Source organism: Leptonychotes weddellii, chromosome 8, assembly GCF_054177405.1.
Source record: "Leptonychotes weddellii isolate Sample4059 chromosome 8, ASM5417740v2, whole genome shotgun sequence".
NCBI classification, from domain to species: domain Eukaryota; kingdom Metazoa; phylum Chordata; class Mammalia; order Carnivora; family Phocidae; genus Leptonychotes; species Leptonychotes weddellii.
In genome coordinates, this window is record NC_138376.1 from 41,988,133 (window position 1) to 42,013,438 (window position 25,306).

Genomic DNA, 25,306 nt, shown 5'->3' on the forward strand with positions numbered 1-25,306 from the left:
CTGGGAACTCCCACTTGCACTGGCAAGATGAGGAACGTGAAGTCCATACTATAAACAGTGATCTAATGGTCTGCTTCTCTTCCACAAAATCAAAATGGCATGAAATAAGAAAACCTTTATTGGGTTTTGTGTGTACATACCCAAGCAGAATTCAAAGAAAGAGAATTATTTGAACCTTGTGCATTTGAATATAAATCAAACCAGGTAACATAGTGTTTTGTTTTCCAAAAGTGTTGGAGAATGTTTTAATTTCTACTGGGATGCATTAAATATTGAGGTCAAGTGGTGTGTGTATACACACACACCCACACACACACACACACACACACATATGTAATGTATAATTCCCTAGTCTTTTGGAAATATCTTTGCGTGTCCTATGTCTACTTAAAGATTTTAGAAGGATACAGTACTCCAGAAAAGAAAAAGTTATTGAACCCATTTTTTACAAAATGTTACACTATTTAGCCCACAACTGGACAAGGTCTTATGAAAAAATTTAAAATAAGAAGAGCAAATATTATTTTGAAGTAAAAGCTAATCAGAACACATTGTAGATTCAGTGTGATTTTCATGACTATCATTACTCAGCAGATAAGTCAGGTTCTTATAATCTTTGGAATCAAAGGAAGCTTATTAGTTATCAGGGTCAACTTTCTGTTTTCAAACTATTTTCAGAAGACAAATTCTCTTTATTGGATAACTCAGTGAATTGTCATGGCATTATGAAGAGGAAGGCATTTTTTCCATAAAGTGTTTGAGTAATGTATATTTTTTTTAATTTTTATTTATTTATTTATTTATTTTTAAAGATTTTATTTATTTATTTGACAGAGAGAGACACAGCGAGAGAGGGAACACAAGCAGGGGGAGTGGGAGAGGGAGAAGCAGGCTTCCCGCCGAGCAGGGAGCCCGATGCGGGGCTCGATCCCAGAACCCTGGGATCATGACCTGAGCCGAAGGCAGACACTTAATGACTGAGCCACCCAGGTGCCTCTGAGTAATGTATATTTTAATGAATAGAACGAATTTTCTTGCCTTCAGATTTCTTAGGGAGATTCTTTAGGTAATCAACATTATGAAACTGTTGAGATATGAAGCCAAACAGGTAGGGCTAAGAACCAGCAAAGCAGAACCCAAGAAAAGTGAACTCGGAGAATAATTTAAGTCCATTTTCACTGTTCTGTTTGCAATTGACAGAAGATACTTACGAAAAAAAAAAAAAAAGTCATATGATGGAAAAAATCTTAAAATAATGAAAAGAATCCAAAAGCACTTTTCTTAGAGGTCCAAGCATTGGAAGTCTGACCACCAAATTAACCTTCTAGTCCCTTGAGAAAGGAAATAAAAATGATACTATATCATATCTATCTGTAACTGGAAATACTTTGTTTTTAAATTTCATTGATTTATATGCTCTTTTTTTTTTTTAAGATTTTTATTTATTTATTTATTTATTTGACAGAGAGAGAGAGAGAGACAGACAGCGAGAGAGGGAACACAAGCGGGGGAGTTGGAGAGGGAGAAGCAGGCTTCCCACGGAGCAGAGAGCTGGATGCGGGGCTCGATCCCAGGACCCTGGGATCATGACCTGAGCCGAAGGCAGACGCTTAACGACTGAGCCACCCAGGCACCCCTATATGCTCTTGTTCCTATCTCAAGTCATACAGTCTCTGAATGACTCTACTTTTATAAGCAAAATATAATCTTTATAGTATTTGAAAGATCCATAGATTTGTTTTTATTTACTCATTTTTTTTTTTGGCCAGTTGTCATTCAGAAATTGTATAAAGTGGGCACCTGGGTAGCTCAGTCAGTTAAGGGTCTGCCTTCACTCAGGTCATGACCCCAGGGTCCTGGGATCAAGTCCCACATTGGGCTCCTTGCTCAGTGGAGTCTGCTGTTCCCTCTCCCTCTGCTGCGCGCACTCTCTCTCTCTCTCCCCCTCTGTCAAAAACAAACAAACAAACAAAAAAAAACCTTAAGTTGTATAGAGGTTTTTTGTTTTGTTTTCTTGCTTTTTCCATTTGTTTTTTCTTTGTATGCTTATTTTGTTATTAGAGAATTTTCCATTGGGAAAATCCAGTTAGAAATAACTTCTTGGGCACCTGGGTGGCTCAGTTGGTTAAGCGACTGCCTTCGGCTCAGGTCATGATCCTGGAGTCCCGGGATCGAGTCCCACATCAGGCTCCCTGCTCAGCAGGGAGTCTGCTTCTCCCTCTGACCCTCCTCCCTCTCATGCTCTCTGTCTCTCATTCTCTCTCTCGCAAATAAATAAAAAATCTTAAAAAAAAAAAGAAATAACTTCTTACTTGTGCCCTAAGTGGGCCATATTTTTATTGACTGGCTCTTTTTTCTAACTCCTTCCTATTTTTCCCTATGTGGTTGCCATAATTATATTTGGGTGAACTTTATATAATCTGATAGCGTCTAGCAAGACTTTTCCCAGGTAATTACTTGTCTCTCAAGAGGTGTTCCCAAGATGATATATGCATGTATTCCTAATTACTGTGAACACCTTTCATGAAAGTATCCTCTCTAATTACTTTAAAAAGTCATCTTTCGTTAAAGTAATTTTTCTTCTGGCCTCTTGGTGGATATCCATAAAGTTACGATTTCTGATAGTCTTGAATATGTGAATGCTTACCCAGAATGCTATTTTCATCTGTTTCCTTATTCTAGGCTAGCTGCTTCTGTGAGGTATGAATCTTACTCTTGTGAAATAGGGACTCAAGAAGACACAGAAGCATGAATCTAGTGAGAATTAGGGCAGAGTAGTTCCTGAGGTGTTTTATACTACCTCTCCTGAGTCACTGCTGTTGGGTGTGGCAGATATGGCCAGGGGAGCTATTAGTAATACTGAGAAACATTAACCACCAATTGGCCCATGGCCACAGATGGGAAGGTGAACAGACGATGGGGCTTATCCTGGGATTTGCCTGGCATTATAAAGGTAGCACTAGACTAGAGGCTCTATTATCAGGGGTCTACCACTAACTAGTTAGAGATTGAACAGGTCATTGTACCTCCCCCAGGTATCTTCATTTATGTAGTGAAAGACAGGAAGCAAAGCCTTTCAGTGTTTTTTTTTTTTTTTTTTGAATCTAATGTTCCTGTCCAGATCTCTAATAGTGCTTCCCAATTCAAGATTATTTCAATATGTTATACTCCTTGCTGAATTAGTCCATTATATGAATAATTTTTTTGTGTTACCGTGTGTCACTTCCATCTGCATGACTTTGTGATCATATCCTTCCTAGCAAAGTGATATTGATGTATTTATCAGTGCCTTTATTAGGCTAGGATCATCACTGCCCTGATGTTCCCGATTTTTATTAAGAATTTCCTCTCTGCCCCCCCTGTTGCAACTCTCACTGTGAATACTTTCATTGAACTTGAGTCAAAATTAGTTTTTTCCAGGGGCGCCTGGGTGGCTCAGTCGTTAAGCGTCTGCCTTCGGCTCAGGTCATGATCCCAGGGTCCTGGGATCGAGTCCCGCATCGGGCTCCCTGCTGGGCAGGAGGCCTGCTTCTCCCTCTCTCACTCCCTCTGCTTGTATTCTTGCTCTTGCTATCTCTCTCTCTGTCAAGTAAATAAGAAAATAAAATTAAAAAAAAACATTAGTTTTTTCCAGGAAATGTTTTTTTTGTGTAGTCAGATTTAATGACATTTTTTATCCTGTGGCATTAATTTGAATACCTCTTCTCTAAAATGTATTACATGTTCATATATATATATATACATATATACACACACACACACACACACACACACACACACATTGTGTATATGTGTGAGAGAGAGAGCGGTATCTTGTTAAAATTGCTGTGCTAACTATTGTTGTGTCTGTAGGGGAATCCACTTTCTCCACTGAGCTGGTGCTCTACAGGGAGGTAACACATTCCACGTTCTTCCCAGTTCATTTACCTACTCCCTTCTTCTACTATTAGCAGTAACTCTGATGATACTAAGTATACAGTTTTTAACACAATTACTTACGGGAGGGGAGAGGAAAGAAGGCACCATGCAGGGACTCAGACCTTATTGCACGATCAGGTTATGGGCTTCCTTAGTTGACTTGAAAACGTGTATGGACAAAACACTGTAACTTCTCTCTCTCTCTCTCTTTTTAAATTACCCAAATTCAAATAATGCTCTTTTTTAAAGAGGCTTCAGGGAATGGTATGAAGGCTCTGAATCTTGGAGTCAGTTAGGGCTGGGTTGAATCCCAGTTCAAATAGCTGTTTGTATTAGCTATCATACTACAACCTCTCTGAGCTTTATTTTTCCCATCTGTAAAATGGCGATGCTAATACTCCATGGGCTCCTTGTGAGGATAGAGTTGAGATAGTTGACATGTCAAGCATGACGCATACACATTTATTTATTGATTTATTGATTTGTCAGAGAGAGAGAGCACAAGCAGGGGGAGTGGCAGGCAGAGGGAGAAGCAGACTCCGCACCCAGCAAGGAGCCCAATACCGGACTCCATCCCAGGATCTCAGGATCCCAGGACCTGAGCCAAAGGCAGACGCCTAACCGACTGAGCCACCCAGGTGCCCAGACTCAGATCCCTTTAGAGCCAAGCTAGAAAAATAACGCTGCAGAGGGGAAGAAGGCATGTGGTATTCCAGCAGGGAGTGAAAAGAACATGGGCAAAGGGAAGATAACTTGACTTTGTAGGCATTCTTGTTTAAAAATCTAATAAATGAAACATACCTTGCAGCTAAATGAGATAAATTTAGGACCTCAAGTGCACACTGAGGCATCTTATCAAAAGTTAACTTTCATGAGAATAAGAGGATATAACTGTCCTTTACTTATCTGTCCTTCTAATGAGATGTAAAATGTAATGGGGGTTTGCTGCGGGAGCCTTTTTGAGATGATGAGGGCTGTAACACCAGACTGACATTTTATATTTAAAGGATTCTGCCTGCCCTTCTATAGTTGCCACAGATTCATCATGTGGTGTATACTTTTATATTAATTATTCTTTTTTTTAAACTAGTAACTCTTCAAATTATCTTGAGAAAAAATTGTTGGCTTTTATCATCAGGACTAAAAGTGGGATCTGGTTTTGAGTAATGGATTTATATTATGTAATCTAGTAACAGTATCAGGTAATATTTACTGAGTGCGTATGTGTCGGGCACTGTGCTAAGTACTTTACATGCATGACCTTAAAGTGACCTTCACAACTACCCTGTGACTTATGTACTTTTTATCATCCGTATTTTACTGATGGATAATCTGCTTTTTTTGTGATAGGCATGCCTCCAAAATGATCATGATTGGAAAGTAGTGATGACAGCCTATTCCTAAATGAAGGTATTAGAAGACATGGTTGAGAGGCTCTAGGATTCAAACTAGATGGTGGAGATGTAGAAGCACTGGTTTCTAAATGAACCACGTGGGAAGCCATTGTGGGCTTGCTCTTAGAGGTCACAGGAACCTATCTGCCACCGACAGAAGGTTGTGATTGAGTTGATGAGATGTAGCATCTAGGTTGCAGACTACATCAGGAGGCACTAAAAAGAAATGGGATCTCTTGAGTTTAAATGCAGGGGAAATTTGAAGAAGTAAGAGAAGGGGCAGTCAGATAATGAAGCTTCAACTGTGAGGGGGGGATCAGTCAATCTTTGGCCAACCTTATGGGTAAAAGATATGACAGGGTGTTCATTCATTCAAGCAAATATTTAATGCCTACTGTATGTCACGTACTGTTCTAAATTCTATGGAGACATAAGAGGGTAAAGTACATAGGAAACCCTGCCTTTGAATGGAGCTTACATACAAATGAGGTAGATAATAAGCATAATAAATGAGGAGTGGTATGGAGAAAAAGAAAACAAAGCACAAATAGGTTGGGTCAGGAGGATTGAGAGTGATGGTGGTGTTAGTCTGCATTTTAAATAGGGCGCTCAGAGTATACCTCATCAAGAAAGCGACAGTTGAGGAAAGAGGAAATGAGACAGCATCTTTTTGCGGCAGAGTAGGCTAGACGTAGGGTAAGCTTTAGGGCAGGAACATGGCTTCCTGTTTGTTAGAGGATGCCATTAAGGATGCCAGTTGCTGGACCCAGGAAAGAGGGGAGATGCATAGGTGGGTTCAGAGAAGTAACGTGGAGGGCCGCATGAGCTATTATAAGGATCTTGGCTTATATACTCTATGTAAAATAGGGAGCCACTGGAGAATTTTGAGCAAAAGAAAGACACAATCAATTTCAAATATGCTATATTAAAGGATACATCTGGCTGCAATATTGAAAATTGACTATAGGGCTCAAGAATAAGCACATCAGAGGCTCTGAAAATAATTCAAGTACGAGACGATGATACATTAAATGGTCGGGATGGCAGCAGTGATGGTTAGTTTTTGGACATATTTTGAAGACAGTAAATGTCAGTGTGAAATAAGTTAAAGAGTTACTCCAAAATTTTTGGCCTGAGCAATTGGAACGATGGCATTGTCATTTGAGGGTGGCGTCGGTCATCAGAGAGTTGGAATCAGGAAGCACAGAGACCAGGTTACAGAGGCCTGGAAGTTCCTATTTTCACCACTTCCCCAGGATGGTTGACCAGTAACCTAGCCACCAAGAGCTACAGACATGTCTGAGTAGACATTAGGGATCACATTTGAATCCAAACACAGACTGGACTTGGAGATCAGTCCTGATCCTGAGGGCGTAGGTGAGGGATGGAAAGTAACTTACATAAGATTCGGATACAAAGTAATGAACGAATGGAGTGAGAGATAAGAAGACTGACTGGCTGGATGCTGACCCAGGACCTGATAAAGCAGGAGCTTACATAACCTGCTGAGATGTGGAACCTCCCAAAGGCAATTATTTAGCAACTCTCATATGCTGGGTCAGGTGAGTGAAAGACAGAATAAGACACTGGGAAGTTGTCACTTGGGGGGTCACTATTTTCACAGGTCATTTGGGTGGATAAATTTGGCATTTTCACATAGTAGGGGATGTGGAGTGAGGAGAGTGGGTTTGAAGAAAAGGAAGGCATGGGTTGGTGGGAGAGGTAGATTGAGATCCAGTTGTGGAGGTCTTTCAAATCAGTTCAGTGGTTATGGCTGGTAGGAGGTCATGAAATAGGGAAAAATACAGGACAGAGATAAGGAAATAAAATCTAGATATTTTCTTCCCTGTAAGAGAAATAGATGGATAGAGAAGTATATGTGCACACGAGGGTGTGTGTATGCATTTTAACACCTTCTGTAGATCTCTGAAATAGAATGTTTATATGTAATATACTTGAGATCCTACTTGAAATTATGTATAAAAATGTCTCCTACTTTTTTCACTTAGGATTTTTCCCATAATAAAATAATTGATTTCGTGTACTGATAAGCAATGGCATCACAAAGCAGGAACAGTGGGAGTTGCCTGCCCTGGATGCAGGTAATAAGGAAGTTCATTATCTCTAGGGAATTTAAAACAACATAAGATTTACTAAAAGGCAGTCTGCTTTTTTATTACACCATATGCTGGCAGTTGTAAATAATGTCACTGATGATATGCTGCTCCTCACCAGGGCAGATCCCTGCTCCCCCCACCCAACCTTACCCCTTCTGTCATTCCTTGGTACACCAGTGCTGATATGACGAGAGTCTCATGGTAATATTCCTTTAGAAAGGAACAATGCTTCATAACTGTTTTTGTGTAATCATTAGACACTCCATAATTAGTTGACTCACAAAGCTTTAAAAGCAGAAAAAAATCAGTACACATTTTTTTTCACAAACCAACACTTTCCTTTGGACTGTATTAATTTCTTATTAATAATCACCTTTCAATTTCCCCCTTAAGAATTCAAACAGATATTTTAAACAAGTAAATAAATATGAAAAGCAAAAACATTGCCATTTGGCTAAATATCAATCCAATATGTGCTACTGGAAAATCCATAATCATGAAAAAAAAAAAATCAGTATCTGTGTCATAGTAGTCCTATTAAAGCCTGCTGAAATCCTGGAGCAGTTACTGAAAAAATAAATAAATAAATAAATAAATAATCATGAACCATGTAGTCTTTTTACAAATGGGCTGTTGGAAATTGAGAGAATCTGAAAGTCTGAAGTCACCCAAATGATTAGTAACTATTAGGACAGATAGTATTCAGGCTTCTCAATTTCCATTACCAGACTTTTTTTTTTAAGATTTTATGTATTTATTTATTAGAGAGAGAGAGAGCATGTGCACATGAGAAGGGGTGGGGGGGAGGGGAGCAGAGGGAGAGGGACAAATAGACTCAGCACTGAGCAAGGAACTCAGTGTGGGGCCCTACCCCATGACCCCAAGATCATGACCTGAGCCAAATCAAGTTAGACACTCAACCGACTGAGCCACCCAGGCGCCCCTCCATTAATCAGACTTTTTTATGTTATGTTGCTTCTCTACTGGGAAGGAGAAGTAAATTTCTCAACAACATCAATAATATCTAATGTTCATTGAATGGCATGTGCCAGGCACGGTTCTAGGCTCTTTAAATGTATTAACATATTCATAACCGCTCTCTAAAATAGATAGCTCTGTTGCCTCCTTTCCGAGGTGAGAACAAAGAGGTTAAATAACTTATGCTAGGATTTAGAAGTAGGAAATGGCAATGCTGGTATTTGAGCCCTGGCAGGGGGTCCGAACAGAACACATAACGATCAGTATTACCTCTGATAGACCATTCCATGCTGGTACTATGGAGACCAGCTGAACTCCCACCATGCTTTTGTGCAGGTGCTGTCACATCTGATTCCTGCTTATCTACCAGATAAAGTCCAACTCAGTAGGCACATATGAAGCTCTTCCTGTGTCCTTTTGTGCTTTATCTTCTTCCTCCTTCCATCAGTCACCTTAAACTCCAGTTTTATTCAATTGCCATTTTCTGGGCATTCCATGGTAACTTATTCCTTCTTAATCTTGTAATGGTTATTTCCCTACTTGAAGAATCCTTTTCTGTATTGTCTCCTATTCAGTTTTTAAAAACCCTTCTTAATGATGAGTCACCTCCTGTGATATTGCCACTTTGTACTTGTCCTTTGATTTTGGATGAGCTGTATTCTCCATTCTGTCATAGGGTTCAGGATTCTTATTCTTTTCTCTCTTAAAAAACAACTGGGTTATTTTCTTTTTAAGATTAGATTCATATTTTTAATTGAAATATAATTAACATACAATGTCTTTGTTTCAGGTATACAACGTATTGATTCAACAGTTCTATACATTGCTCAATGCTCACCATGACAAATGTAGTTACCATCTATCACAATGCAACATTATTTTTTAAAATTGATTTGTAATCTTTTTCTTTGCTGTATATGAATTCTTTGTTAGATACCTATATTGCAAATATCTTCTATGGCTTACTTTTTCACCCTGGTAATGGTATTTTTTTGATAAACAGAAGTTCTTCATTTTAACATAGCCCAATCTTTTAAGGTTAGCTATTTCAGAGTTTCTTGGAGAAAATATTCGCCTATCCTAAGATTTATTGGCTTTTAGAAGTTTTATTTTATCTTTCATATTTGGGTATACAAATCCTTCCAGTATTGACTTATATGTATGATGTGAGGTCAGGGTCCATGTTAATGTTTATACGAAGATCTGGTTGACCCAGCACCTTTAATTGGCAAATCATCCTTTCCATGCTGTACTACAGTGTCACTATTGCCCTAAATCATGTAACCACTTATATATACTAGTGTATTTCTGGTCTCTGTTCTGATGATCTATTTTCTATCCTTGTGCCAAGACCAAAGTATTTTAGTTACCATAGCTTTATAGTAAATCTCTTTGTTTAGTAGTGTAAGTCCTCTGTTGTTTTTGTTTTTTTCTCCCAGTATTGCCCTGGCTATTCTAAATCCTCTGCTTTTCTGTAGGAATTTTAAAATCATCTTGTCAATTAAAAAAAAAAAATCTGAGATTTTCATTGACATTACTTAGAACAGTTTGAAAAGAATTGGACTTTACAATATTGAATCATCCAATCCATGAACAAGGTATATCCCTTCTTGATACCTTAAAAGTTTTTTGTTCTAATTTTTTTTTTGTCTTCTTTACTAGTATATAGAATTGTGTGTGTGTGTGTGTGTGTGTGTGTGTGTGTGTTTTGACTTGGGTCCAATGACTTGGTAAATTGACTTATTCAATCCAGTACTTTGTATATAGATTATTTGGAATTTTCTACCTGTATCATCAGATCTATAAATAATGAGTTTTATTTTCTCATTTAATTTTCAAAGTTTTTGATTATCTTATTACATTGCTAGGTCTTCCATTACAATGTTGGATATAACATGAAATATGAATAGTGCTTCCTATGGAATTTTTTCTTAAACTCATTTTAATTGTAAAGTCAACTGACTTTTAATGTTTGTTTAAAGATAATGTGTTTTTTTCTATTTTAAGATTTTCTTCTCTCATTTTCAGTAGCTTTAATATGATGTAACTACATGAGTATGTATTTTTCATTTTTTTTTTCTCTTGGACATATTAAAGCTTCTTGAGTCTGTGTCTTAATATATTCCTGTTGTTTAAATATCTCAGCTGGCATCTCTTCAAATATTACTTCTGCCTTATTCTATTTCTCCTCTTTTAGGAATTCTAATTAGAAGTATGACATACATCTTTGTTTCTTTATTTAAAACATCCCATATAAATTTCATACTCATTTTTGTAATTTCCATAACTTTCTTTGTACTTCATTCTGGGTATTTTCTATATAGTTATCCTTAAGTTACTGTCCCTTCTTCATTTGAGTATTATTTACTATTAAACTCATCCATTGATTTCTTAATTTTGGTATTGGTATTTTTCAGTCATGTAATTCTTGAATGCCTAAATAACAGTTACTTTAAAGTCTGTTTATGATAATACCAATATCTGGATCACTTATAGGTCTGTTTCTGTTGTTTGTTTTTTCTCTTGGTGTTTGTTCATTTGGTTCTGTCTTCTCATGTGCTTGGTATTTTTTGATTGAATGCTGGATATTTAGTATAAAAAATTGCAGAGGTAATCTCCTTTAGACAGGGTTTAGTTTTCTTTGGGTCGACAGCTAAAGTAAGATTAGATCCTCTTATTCCAAATAGGGATTGAGATATAATGAGGCTGAGATTTAGTCTTTCAGAATAGTGGTCTATCTCCAGTTTTCCCTTACTCTTAGGGTAACACTTGTGGAATTTCCTTTAAACACTGAAGGTGTTTACAGGGGCCTTTTTCTTAGAAGAATCTGAACTCCAATGTGATTGTCAAAAACATTCTTAAGCTTTTTCCCCTCTTACCAACTTCCTTCTGTTTGGTTTCTTACCCTTTTACTCAGTGAGAAATTTAGGATTTGGCAAGTGTCTTAAGGGCAATACCACAAGGACTCTTGAGTTCACTTTATTGTGATTCCCTTTGCTCTGTGATAAGGGGTTATTGAGTCCTTTTTGCCTTTGTGGTACTGGCCTCCAGTTTTGTTTGTTTTCTCTATCCCTCTGAGATTGCTGGAAGGTCTTCACCATATCTTACCTTGCTACCAGTGCCTTGCTCTGAATTGGCAAATGTGTAACTGTTAGGTGAAAAAGTGGCAGGAAAAATTTGTCTTACTTTGTTATTTCTCTTCTATCTATGATCTTGGCCCCACAAATACTGGCTGCCTTAATTATTCTTTTCTGGACCTTATTTCCAGTAGGAGAGTTGGTCTAATAAAATTATCATTAGAGAAATCCCTTTTATTTTATTTTGAATGTATTAGGATGATTAAATATCACAAAATCTGTAGGTGAATTTAAGAAAAAAATAGCACACATATCAGATACATATTAAAGGAGTTTAAAATAAAAACCATTGATAGTGTTCACTTCAGCAGCACATATACTAAAATTGGAATGATACAGAGAAGATTAGCATGGTCCCTGTGCAAGAATGACATGTAGATTCATGAAGCATTCCATAATTTTGCTGGATGGGGGATGGGCCTTAAGGAAGGCATTGGTTGTGATGAGCACCGGGGTGTTATATGTAAGTGATGAATCACTGAATTCTACTCCTGAAACCAATATTGCACTGTATGTTAACTAACCAAAATTTAAATAAAAATTTTTAAAAATGATAAGCTATCACTATTTAAATGTTTAGAAAAAAATATTTAGAATTTCTGTCTAGTACAAACATATAGATATTAACCATTCAATGAATCAGTTAAAGCCTAGTTTTATTTTATTCTTCTTTTGAGCATTTCCAATATTTTTATGAATGGAAACCATCCTGTGTCTTATTTTAACTTCTCATGCCCTTACTTTGTCAACATTTCTCTGTATAATGCATGTCATGAAACTCATTATTTTAACCAGTATTCCAAAGAAATTTTGTCTGTATAAGCTATAGATGATAAATTCTTGTGCTTAGAGTACTACTCAAAATAGTATACATGTAAGAATATGTTAGGTATAGATATGCTACCTATGTAAGGATGGACATTCATGTGTATACATGAGGGGATAGGTACAGTTTTGCATGTTTAAAATATTAGAGACCTGCAAGTCCTTGAAAAACACAAATGTTTAACTGGGAAACTTAATAGGGCTTACATGCTCTTAGGTTTAAAGTCTTAAAAAATTAACTCTATATGTCACAAATATCATATACAGCCATATATAATTTAGTAATAGTACTTTATATATATAACTTTTATATTTTAACTGTTTCAGTTAAACTTATTTTTTTAAACAAAAGTATATAATGCCATAATCTATTCAAAACATGAAGATGAAAGCAACCCTGAGTGAAACCAAAAACAAGAATTTTATAGCATTATGTTCTTTACAGTTGTGTTCTAGAAAACATGTTTGGGAAACTGTAATACTAATTTTTTTCAAGTGTATGTTTACTTCATCTTTTTTCCAAAAACATTTGCCACATTCAAACAGTAAATGTATTCATTGAGCCAAGTATACTAATCTTTCTCTCTTTGTAAGTTACATTCCAAATAGTTTATTTCAGTTAACAGTCCAATTTAAAAAAACATGCAGCTCATTCCTAAAATAAGATTGCCCTGTCAGCTGCCACTTTATGTTTTTGTAAAAGTAGACCAATTCTGATTCAATCAACATAGGTTTTAGGATTTATTTACATAGTTTCACAGTAGCAAAATCCCTGGAGCTCAAAGTCACAGATTTCCCAGAGCTTAGTTTCACATAAGTATGTGCGTCCACACTGTTTTATTTATTTTTTTATTTTTTATTTTTTGGTTTATTTAAATTAATAATTCCAGTATAGTAAACACAGTTTTTTTTTTTAAATTTTATTTTGTTATGTTAATCACCATACATTACATCATTAGTTTTTGATGTGGTGTTCATGATTCATTGTTTACGTATAACACCCAGTGCTCCATCCTGGTGATGGGTATTAAAGAGGGCACGTATTGAATGGAGCACACTGTTTTATTTTTAAAGGTGATATCAAAGAAATTGAGAGGTCAAACAATTATTTAAAATAATATTTCAGGAAATGTGACCCAGAGAATGCACTCACTTGTTACTCGTGTTACTCCCCTCAACACCAGAAGTAAAAAAAGTCCATTTTTTCCCCCTGGTTACTACTGAAGAAACTGGTACAGATTGCTATAACTATGTAACAATATACTCAACTCATGTGGTCATATTAACTGAGAAGAAACAGTGATAACAATTTTTTTTAAATTACGCATTTATCATGGGGCTTAACATTTAAAACTGGACTGAATATCTTTGTTCTCAAATGCCAACGGCTGCTTTGATAAAATCCCCAAAGCTTCCTTCCCAACTGGGGACTTTCTAGGTGAATTCCTTTGAGTTTCCAGCTCTTCCACCTCAAATGCTACCCTCTCTTCTAATCTGTTTTCTTCAGAGGAAAAAAAAAAAATCTCTGCTCTTGACCCACACCCCTGATATTCTATTACCTTGATTTTGTTTTTGTTTTTTACTATAGTTGACACGTGATGTTAGATTAGTTTCAGGTGTACAACATAGTGAATCAAGGACTGTACGTCATGTGATGCTCACCACAAGAAGTGTAGCTACCATCAGTCACAATACAGGTTACAACATCACTGACTATATTTTCTATGCTGTGTCTTTTTTTTTTTTTTTAAGATTTTATCTATTTATTTGAGAGAAAGAAAGAGAAAACAAGCAGGGGGAGTGGCAGAGGGAGAGGGAGAAGCAGGCTCCCCAATGAGCAACGAGCCCAATGTGGGGCTCGATCCCAGGACCCTGAGGTCATGACCTGAGCTGAAGGCAGACACTTAACCAGCTGAGCCACCCAGGCACCCCTGCTGTGTCTTTTTATTTCCATGACCCTTATTCATTCCATAACTGGAAACCTGTATCTCCCAGTCCCCTTCACTCATTTGCACCCCCCACCAACTATCAGTTTGTTCCCTGTATTTATAGGTCTGATTCTTCTTTGTGTTTTATTCATTTGTTTTTTAGATTCCACATATAGATAACATCATATGATATTTGTCCTTTTCTCTTTGATTTATTTTACTTTGCATAATATCCTCTAGGTCCATCCATGTTGTCCTAAATGGCAACATCTCATCCTTTTTTATGGATGAGTAATATTCCATTGTATATATATACCACATCTTTATCCATTTACCTTATTGACAGACATTTGAGCTGATTGCATATCTTGGCAATTGTAAATACTGCTGCAATAAACATAGGGATGCATGTATCTTTTCAAATTAGTGTTTTCATTTTCTTTGGGTAAATATCCAGTAGTGGAATGATTAGATCCTATGGTATTTCTATTTTTAATTTTTTGAGGAACCTTCATACTGTTTTCCACAGTGGCTGTACTAATTTACATCCCTACCAAGAGTGCAGAAAGGTTCCTTTTTCTCCACATCCTTGCCACCACTTGCTATTTCTTGTCTTTTTGATTCTAGCCATTCTAACAGATGTGAGGTGATACCTCATTGTGGTTTTGATTTGCATTTCCCTGATGATTAGTGATGTTGAGTATCTTTTCATGTGTCACTTAGCTATCTGTGTTTTGTTTTGTTTTGTTTTTGTAAAAATGTCTATTCAGGTCCTCTGGCCCATTTTTAATTGGATTATTATTATATATTACTTTATATATTTTGGGTACTAACCCTTTATTGGATATATCATATGCAAAGAACTATTAGAAATAATAAATGAATTCAGTAAAGTTGCAGGATATAAAATTAGTACCTAGAAATCAGTTGTGTTTCTATACAGTAGTAATGAAGTGGCAGAAGGAGAAATTAAGAAAACAGTTCTATTTACATTTGCACCAAAAATAATAAACTTAGCCAAGGAGGTGAAAGATCTGCCTGTACTCTAAACTATAAAACATTGATGAGAGAAATTGAAGGTGATACAAGCAAATGGAAAGGTGTTCCATGCTCGTGGATTGGAAGAATTAATATTGTTAAAATGTTCATAGTACCCAAAGCAATCTATAGGTTCAGTGCAATACCTATCAAAATACCAATAACATTTTCCACAACACTAGAAAAAATAATGCTAAAATTTGTATGGAACCACAAAAAATTCTGAATAGCCAAAGCAATATGGAGAAAGAAGAACAAAGCTGGGGTATCACAATCTCAGACTTCAAGATACACTACAAAGCTGTAGTAATCCAAACAGTAAGGTACTGGTACAAAAATAGATCAGTGGAACAAAATAGAGCCCAGGAATAAACCCACACTTATATGGTTAATTAATCTACAACAAAGGAGGCAAGGATATGCAATAAGGAAAAGACAGTCTCTAAAATCAATGGTGCTGGGAAAGCTGGAGAGCTACACACCCAACAAATGAAACTGGCCCACCTTCTTACACCATACACAAACATAAACTCAACATGGATTAAAGACCTCAGTATATGACCTGAAACCATAAAACTCCTAGAAGAGAGCAGAGGCAGTTATTTCTTTGACATTGGCCATAGCAACATCTTTCTGGATATGTCTCCTCAGGCAAGGGAAACAAAAGCAAAAACTAAACTACCGGGACTACATCAAAATAAAAAGCTATTGCACAGTGAAGGAAACAGTCAACAAAATGAAAAGGCAACCTACAGAATGGGAGAAGCTATTACTTTGGTTTTTATACCTTTAATTTGTATTTATGAGTGTTTCCTTTCTGCTTTCCAGTATAGCACTACTCTAGAGTGAATTGCTTGCCTCCATCCTGCTATCATTTCTTCTACCATTTTTTTATCTCTTATGTTTTAACCATTATACTTAAGAAATAGTTTCCTTCAAGTGTCTGTACTTCCTTATTTTTCTTTCCTCCCATTCCTACAGTCTGTGTTTCTCTTCCGTTCTTCTCCTCTATAGGTCGCTGTTGTCTGTGTGGTTGAGACACACTGGCGACCTTTTAGTCACCCTCAGTTTCTTCCGCTTTGCTGTCAGCTAGTGTCAACTTTTAATTCTCTTGCCATTAGTTTCTATGATATTTCTCTATTCATTCTTTTCCTGTACCTTTAACTGTTGTTTCTTAATGTTTCCTGAAAGGGAATGTTTCAAAGATTTTTCTCCTTGGGTCTGTTCTCTCTGTGCATTTTATTCCTTAGTGCTGCCTTCTACTTCACACCTTCAGCTACCATTGCTATTTATGACTCTGGGCTGGCCTGTCTTCTGAACATTGGTCTTTAATTCTAGCTGACCATCCAGCGGCATCTTTACCTGTGTGGCCAATGGACTCCTGATGCAATATGTTCAAAGTAACAGCTAGAAATTTATGAACTTCACTATACTTCCCCTCCTGTCATCTCTCGGTGAAAGCCATCATCACTTTCTTAGACACTGAGGCCATCATACTTTGGAATCACATATGATTCTTCTCTCTCTCATCTTACCCAGTTCTGTGTGGACTGTACTTAGTGACTCCCTTCTAATGAAAACATGGCTGAAGTGATGGTGTGACCAGGTTACAAAATACATAATGCTTATTCCTTGCTCCCTTTAATACTTTCTCTGGGGAAGCCAGCTTCTGTGACTTGAGGTCACTCAGCAGTTTATAGGTAAGCCCAAGGGGTGAGGAAATAAGACCTCCTACCAACAGACATGTAAGTCAAGTGTCTTGGAAGCAGATACGCCTTACCAGCCAATTCCAGATGACCACAACCTTTGACTCTTGAGTCAGAACCACTCAGTTAAGCTGCTCTCAAATTTTTCAACCACATAAACTATGAGATAATAAACATATGTTACTTTAAGCCACTAAATTTGGGGGGTAATTTGCTATGCAATGATAGATAACCAACACAGGAAGCCTGATGTCTGCTAATGAGATGAGATTCCTCCTTAGAATTCTCTTCATTTATACCACTGACGTGTTCCTTGACACTGTTTATTTGTATTGTAGTTACTCATCAACAAATTTTATACTTTGGTGAATTAGGGCAAATTTTTACAAGTCTGAACTGTTTAATAACTATGTAAATAGAGCTTAAAATATGAACCAAATTTCTGTATCAATTCAGTAACAACACTTTATGTCTTAAGAGATTCTAGATATAATTGTTTACCATCACCTGGTGGTTCTTAAAAGACATTCTCAGCATCGTAAGTTTCATATTTCCAATTATGTTATATTCAACATCCATGAACCAATTAAAATACTGTAATTCTACTAAATCAAGTTACAAGTTACAGGGCCAATTTCTAAATTAAATTCTGAGGTTGAATACTTGCACAGAGTAATATAGATGGAAAGTGATTCTTTTTTATAAAAACCTAAAGTTTAGCACCAAGGATTCTTCTTTGATAACACTTATATGCAAAGAAATATAAAGAGGAATCTTAAAAAGTACTTTATAATGGACATTTATATGTGTGAGCCCTCAATATTTATGACTATAGCCATCCTACTTCTCCATTCTGGAAGTGATTTGACAATCTAATCACTTTAAGTGTTACAACTGCTAAAAGATAATTGGTATTTTGTCATCTTATTTTAACCTGAATCAGTATGTTTTATGGTGGTCAGAGAACAGTCCTCTTTAATTATGCCACCAAGGAAACTCTTCTTTTCCATTTGGACATTTATATTTGTAGAGGGTTAGTTTAAGGGTGAGGGAGAAGAGTTCTTTCTAGGCTCGTATTTAACAGTGTGGCCTTTGCTCTTTAATCACATTAATTCTGTAGTATATGCAGCTGGTGGCCTTCGATGACTGTGGTGTCCACTGCTTTAAGTGACTCTCCCAGGTGTTCCATATTTAAATTCAGGAAGCAATGGATCTACCAAGAATTTGCAAACTCTCAAGTCCTAGAAGCATTTTTTTAAATCTCATAATTAGTAGATGGTATAAGTAGTCTATTGGATTCTGATGAATGTCTTGATTTTATTTAGGATGACAAAATTGGGGAAATATAACCCACTTTCTATAACTTAACATATGTGTGTGATGTCTGCCAATAAAAAACACATATACCAAGGGCGCCTGGGTGACTCAGTCGTTAAGCATCTGCCTTCGGCTCAGGTCATGATCCCAGGGTCCTGGGATCGAGTCCCACATCGGGCTCCCTGCTCGGCAGGAAGCCCGCTTCTCCCTCTCCCACTCCCCCTGCTTGTGTTCCTGCTCTCGCTATCTCTCTGTCAAATAAATAAATAAAATCTTTAAAAAAAAAAAACAAACACATATACCAAAAAAATAATGGACAGATATAATCTGGTTTATGCAGGTGTCTAATATTTGAGAGAACATACTTGAAGAGATTTTAATTAAGAATATGTGTAATCTGGGGCGCCTGGGTGGCTCAGGTCGTGATCCTGGAGTCCTGGGATCGAGTCCCGCATCGGGCTCCCTGCTCGGCAGGGAGTCTGCTTCTCCCTCTGACCCTCCTCCCTCTCATGCTCTCTGTCTCTCATTCTCTCTCTCTCAAATAAATAAATAAAATCTTTAAAAAAAAAAAAAAAGAATATGTGTCATCTTAGGGAAACTAAGAAACAGAACTCTACGGGGGTTTGTCCTCAACCATCTGGTGTTTGAATTAACATTTTTGTTTTTGACTGGAATAAAATACAAAGCCTCTTCCTTAAGTTTGGAAGGGGTACAGGCCCTTGAAATTTAGGATTCTAGTGGAGAATGGTTTTGTTTGGCCAGAAATGTATTAGAAATGAGCAGGGACAAATTTGACATTTTCCTTTCGGAGAGAAAGAAAGTTCAGAACATGCAAGTGTACGTGGCAGCTTCAGGCATGGACTCTTGATCCAGACTGGCTCTGAATTGTAGTTCTGCCGACTTCGCTTTTACCATGTGCTAGGTCTGCTGCCCTGTGACTAAAAGAGTATTTCATTGGATCCTCAAAAACACCATAGGTATGTTTTATTTTTCCATTTTTTCAGATAAACTGAGATTTCAAGAAGTTAAGTAATTTGACCAAGATTAGCAGCTGATACACATGGTAGATGGAAGACTGGAACCTCTCTATGACTTACAGCCAAAGGATTACACATACTCTATTGTTGTAGACTTTGTAACTCAGAAGGGATCTGGGAAAACAATAACAACAGTAATTTCCAAATACTGGAAGGGTGAGAATGAGCATTACAAAGAGCTATTGAAGAAATGATCACTCCTGAGCTGGGAGAGAACAAGTTTTGGTTTGACTGGAGCAAGCCTATTCTTGGGAAGGTAAAGGGGAGGGTAAAAGGTCCCTTCAGTCCTTCTCATTTTAGCCTTGCATAAAATTCTATTATACGTCTTTTTACTTCCTTGAGACTGCCTTTGTAACATATGTGTACCTTTTCTTTCCTCAGGTAGATGTGCCAGTTTGTGGTTCTGGCTTTTACTTTCACAAGCAGTATGTGTTCAAACACAGTTGTTTCATCAGAGAATGTTAATACACACTCACATAACCAAAGCAACACCTGTTCTAACAGCGAGCATGTGAAGTTTACATTCATAGTTTTAACGTTGTGTGGTTGTATGTATTGTGTATAATGGTTGTTTCTATTGAGAGACACTTCAACTAAATTAGAGAAAATGGGTTTTAAAACCAATAACTGATAACGTGGCATATTTTTTAAAAAATCTTTGGTTAAAATACTTTATCAATTGCTTGGGCACCCGGGTGGCTCAGTTGGTTAAGCGACTGCCTTCGGCTCAGGTCATGATCCTGGAGTCCCGGGATCGAGTCCCGCATCGGGCTCCCTGCTCGGCGGGGAGTCTGCTTCTCCCTCTGACCCTCCCCCCTCTCATGTGCTCTCTCTCTCTCATTCTCTCTCTCTCTCTCTCTCAAATAAATAAATAAAATCTTTAAAAAAAAATACTTTATCAATTGCTTAAACCAAAAGTATATGCCTAACGTGTTGCCTTTCAAGATTCGGCTGCCTGTTTATAGCATCTAGAATGATTCAGAGAACCAAGAAATCAATGAATCAGCCCTAAAATAGCCAGTATAGACATGACCATAAACTACAGCTTTTTGGTGCAGCGCACCACCTGGTCGTCCTCCAGAGCCTATTTATCTTTATTTCACACACAATTAAAATAAACTCCCTAATCTTTCCCAACCCAGATCAGATTACAACTACTAAATTAGAATACAAGGAGCCATACTGACAAGAAGAGGAAAGATTAGTTTGATATCTTGATAGCAAGAGAAAAACAGTAGGAAGCAGACACAAGAATACCATGAGCCTTAGCAGTTAAGGCCCTAAAATGTAGTGACTGGCGCTGTCAACAACCTTCTAAATTGCCATTGTCAATAAATATACATTTTCACCGTAATTTTTTTTATCCTGTACCATTGCTGAATTCATTTATTAGCACTAATAGTATTTTTGATTGCTTTAAGATTATATATATATCATGTATATTTATTGACATTGAAAATATTTACTCTATATTATGATAGGCAAACAATGAATCCCTTTATAAGAATTCTGCAAGTACCCTATAACACATCCAAAAGACAGAAGATAAGAAATAAAAAAAGGAGGGGGGGAAGGCAGGCAGGCAGTCCTGAGACTTATACCCAGTTGTTTTCGACTTATGAACATTTATTATCTCCCTGTGAAAAGGGAGACCAGTGATCCAAACTATGGCTCTTCTGCGATATTCTTATGATTATGGTACATTTAACTGTTTATTAAATTAAAATAACTGTTTATACATTAAAAAAAATAAATTGCCATTGTCTTAGAAATCTTTAAATAATTCCAGATTTAAATTATATTCGGTATACTATGCTTGAAAAGTCAAGGAAGATTGTTCTCTATGTAAGAATGTTTTCCATTTAAAATTGATAGGACAAAGCAACAAACATATTTTGGTACTTAAAGTCACATTTCTTTTTTTTTTTTTTTAAAGATTTTATTTATTTGAGAGAGAGAGTGAGAGACAGCACAAGAGGGAAGAGGGTCAGAGGGAGAAGCAGACCCCCCGCTGAGCAGGGAGCCCGATGCGGGAATCGATCCAGGGACTCCAGGATCATGACCTGAGCCGAAGGCAGTCGCTTAACCAACTGAGCCACCCAGGCGCCCTAAAGTCACATTTCTACAACTATCAGGAAAATTACTGTGTATGTTAGCCAGGATCCTTGGAAGGAACTTCTCTTTAGTAAAAATCAAGTATATCTGTTAAAAATTAAGCACAATTGAATATTATAGTCAAGCCTAGATTCAGCTGGAAAAAATAGGAAATGCAAAATAATATAAAAATACATTTGATGCCATCCTGACTGTTAGTATTTAGTTCAAAGTTGTCTCTGTATTTTCTTCACTTGAGTCTTCTCTGTTGTTATTAATACTTCATTTAATTTTCTGTTCAACACTGCATCCGTTCCTTCGCATGTCCTCTCCCTCAGACCCTTTAGGCTACTTACTACCCTCTAACAGACCTGGGATAGCTTTACCTGCTAATTCTGCTTCTACACTGGTGTGACAGTAACCTGCTACGTGACCTAATGAGAAAACCACAACAGTAACATCTGGATAGTAGATAGTCCCACAGATGGGACACAGCTATGGGTACCATGATTAATCTAAAATAATATTTATAATGTTGCTGATAATGAAAGCCTTGATTGCATTATTATGTATTCTGGGTAGTTTAAATCTTATAAATAGAAAGCTCTTAAGTAAAGTCAAAATTTCTGGCATTTACTTATGTAATATTGCGTTCTCTATGAATAGAATAGAGGGGCAGAGGGTTAAGGAAATTTTCTTAGAACTTTTGACAGAAATCCTAATAATTTCCATCTGAAAAATTCTGCAGATGTCTGGAAAAATACAAAAGAACACAAAAACCTAACTGTTAAGTTAGCTGTCAAATTCAGGTCAAAGAGTTTAAGCTTTTGTTTGGTAGATTTATATTCTGGAACTTCTTAGTAACTTTTTTTTTTTTTTTCCTGGACTAGTAGGATAATATGACAGTAAAAAAGACATGGAAGTAACACTAAGATATCCGACCGAAGAAGAATTGAGCAGCTCAGTTCACAGCAATGCTTTTGGCAAGCAGGGAGGGATTAGGCATGTATAAAATAGAAATAATGCCTGTCCAATTTCAGTGTTGTAGTGTAATCAAGTAAAACAATTGTCTGTGCCAAAGAGAAGACCTGGAAAAATATCTGAATTAGTATACATTTTTACCCAGCCTTATCAGACATTCTCAAAATCATGCTATCCCTTACATACTTTTCCTTTTTCTATTCAGGTTGGCCTTTCTTAGAGTGGCTAATGTTCTGTCATGTTCTCCCTACCCCTTTGGATGTTTTAGCTACTTTTTTTTTTTTTTTTTTGCTTAAGTAGCATTTCCAAGGAACCAACATGGATTTCTGTGTATATCCCCTGGGAATTAATGCCGGAGATGAACAAGAAGGTTCTGGCATTTTCCAACTAGCCTATTGCTGTCCTCAGTTGCTCTTCTCCTCCAAAGCGGCCTATAGCTCAGAAAAGAATTTTCTGCCAACCCCAAGACTCTGCAGGAATAATAGGAATCCTTGGGAGACTCATCACTAGCTGTGTTCAGGTGGGAAGCAGGCTCGGGTATTCGCTATACTTTGTGCGGAGACTCAAACATGGAGATGGCTGGTCTTGTAGGTCATTTGTTACTTGTTTGGAGATGGCTGGTCTTGTAGGTCATTTGTTACTTGTTGAGAATTGGGACAGAAGCAGAAAGAATGAATTGCTGCCTATCATTAGTTCACAATCACTGTCTTCTGGACATTTCCATCTGAGTGCCTCCTGCACCCCAAACTTAGTATTTGCCCAACTGAACTCTTTATCTCTACCCTTCTTACGAATTGGATATTGCATTTGTATTTTCTCACTAGGATAATGGTATCACCATCTTAACATGCATTGGAAATAGTAACCTTGAAATCCGTTTTTGTTAACTCTTCCCTCTCCCATATACCTTCTTTTACCCCCATTTAAAATTTTTATCAAGACCTGTTGATTGTCTCACCAACGTATGCCAAATTGGTTTTATCTCTTCTGTCCCCAGTGCCATCTGCTCTACTTCAGGCTTGCGTGGTCTCTTGCCCATACTGTTTTGAGAACCTCTTATCTGTCTGTTCTCCTGCAGTGTTCCTTCCTGCTAATTTCTTCTTAACCTTCAAGTTTTAATTAACATGTCTTCTCTGCTAAGCATTTCCTGAACTTCCCACGTTAGTTCAGTATTGCCTTCCATGCTCACGTGCACATCTTTGTAGCACTTACTCATGCCGTGATCCACATCTTTGTTTATGCCTCTGTTTCTCCAACTAGACTTGGAAGCCCTCAAGAAATTTTAAAGGTATACTTTAAAATTCTGAGCACATAGTAAATGTCCAGCATCTTGCTTAAATCAAAATGATGACTAGAACAAGTGCTGATGGGTTGTGAAATCCAGGATTAGTGGTATAAATGGATAAAGTAGAAATCAGGGAGGCCTTATTATTGTATTTTAAACAGACCTTATGTACAGCATTTATGTGAATGAGAGAATAGGTTCCAGGTTTTCCTAAATATTTCTCTCTTAAGCATTTTAAAAACCACAAGCAAATATGATTTACACTGTGATTTTAGGATGTAGTAGTAAATGCGGCAACTCTGTGCCTGAATCAAAATACACAGTATTCCAGCACTCTACCTGGTTCTGTCAGTAGTTGGTTCAAAAGCTAGTGGAAATTGCCAAATTGAATGCTTTTCAAGGGTTCATTGGTGACTGAAGATAAGTTGAGCTCCAGGGGCCAAATGACCCAGAGCACACTTTTTAATCATAATGAAATGATTCATAATGAAATGATTCAGGTATAAACAGACAAAAATAAAACCTATACATGAAACAGGTTAAAATAGTTTATTCCATGATACACAGTTTATGAATGATTATAAAATGCAGTATCACATTTAAAATTGACTAGAATTTTGTGAAAATGTGTACTTGTGTGCAAAATGTAATTATGTACATGAAGTTATTAATGTAATTATTATTATAGCATACTTCAGCTTAATGGTGGGGCTTTGCAGCTCTTAGTATCCTCATGTAAATTACAAGGCAACTTGAAAGCAAGAACGTAGAATTTATCTATCTTTAAATCATTGCCTTTCAGTGGGGTGGAGTGATCGGAAGAGAGTGAGGCACTCCCAACCTCATCCCACCATGGCAGCGTATCAGAATCTCTGGGGGCTTTTTCAGACTGTTCATTCTTCTCGGACACAGTAGGAATCGCCATGTGTAAAGACAGCTTTTCCTTGATGAGAGTTTGTTATTCTGGAAGAATATTAGGGCAGAAAAAATGAGAGTACTATTGAAAAAGGAGTCAGTGGTTGATATCACTTTTGTTTCATATTTGCCTTTTATATTTTCACATACTCAAAATGAAGCATTTATAAAATAATAATTTTGGTGTTACAGATTCTGTCTTTTCTGTTAATCAAGTAAATATTGATGACTAAGGGGAGAAAAAGGGACATATCATTGACAATATATGCATAAATACCTGTAACACATATACATAGTAAATAAAATGCTTGACATAGGAAGGCTGAACCGACTCTGCTTCTAGCTAAATGGTGGTAAACCTCACATATGTCCCTTTAACAAGGAAGTGAGAGATGCCAAAAGTGAGCATGGTAGACCACCCATTGTACTTAGTAAGAATGGCTGGGAAATACGGATGCAAGACCACAGGAACTCTGTTTACATGTGTAACTGCTAAATAACACCAGGCACCGATATACTCACCATTCAAAAGAATGTTAATTGTGTATTCAGACATTAAAGGGCATCATAGGTCAGAATTTAAATTTCTTCAATAGAACATGACTGTTCTTTGACACGAGTCAACTTTGCTGAGTT

The 25,306-nt window shown here is 36.9% G+C and overlaps 1 protein-coding gene, 1 long non-coding RNA gene and 1 other non-coding gene across 4 annotated transcripts in view; 2 read left to right on the forward strand and 1 right to left on the reverse strand.

Moving 5' to 3' along the window:
* Positions 1 to 25,306, forward strand: part of SACK1B (scaffolding CK1 anchoring protein B) — a 79,142-nt gene that overhangs the window by 18,313 nt on the left and 35,523 nt on the right. The gene's annotated exons all lie outside the window — the stretch shown is intronic.
* Positions 11,840 to 11,946, forward strand: LOC115943994 (U6 spliceosomal RNA). The gene has a single exon (XR_004078563.1). It is a non-coding gene; the product is annotated as a U6 spliceosomal RNA (small nuclear RNA).
* LOC115943969 (uncharacterized) overlaps positions 24,182 to 25,306 on the reverse strand; it is a 43,670-nt gene continuing 42,545 nt past the window's right edge. Inside the window, exon 6 of one of the 2 annotated variants that reach the window (XR_014147727.1) lies at positions 24,182 to 24,718. This is a non-coding gene — a long non-coding RNA (uncharacterized LOC115943969). The remainder of the gene's footprint in view (positions 24,719 to 25,306) is intronic. The other variant, XR_014147726.1, reaches the window with a different exon arrangement.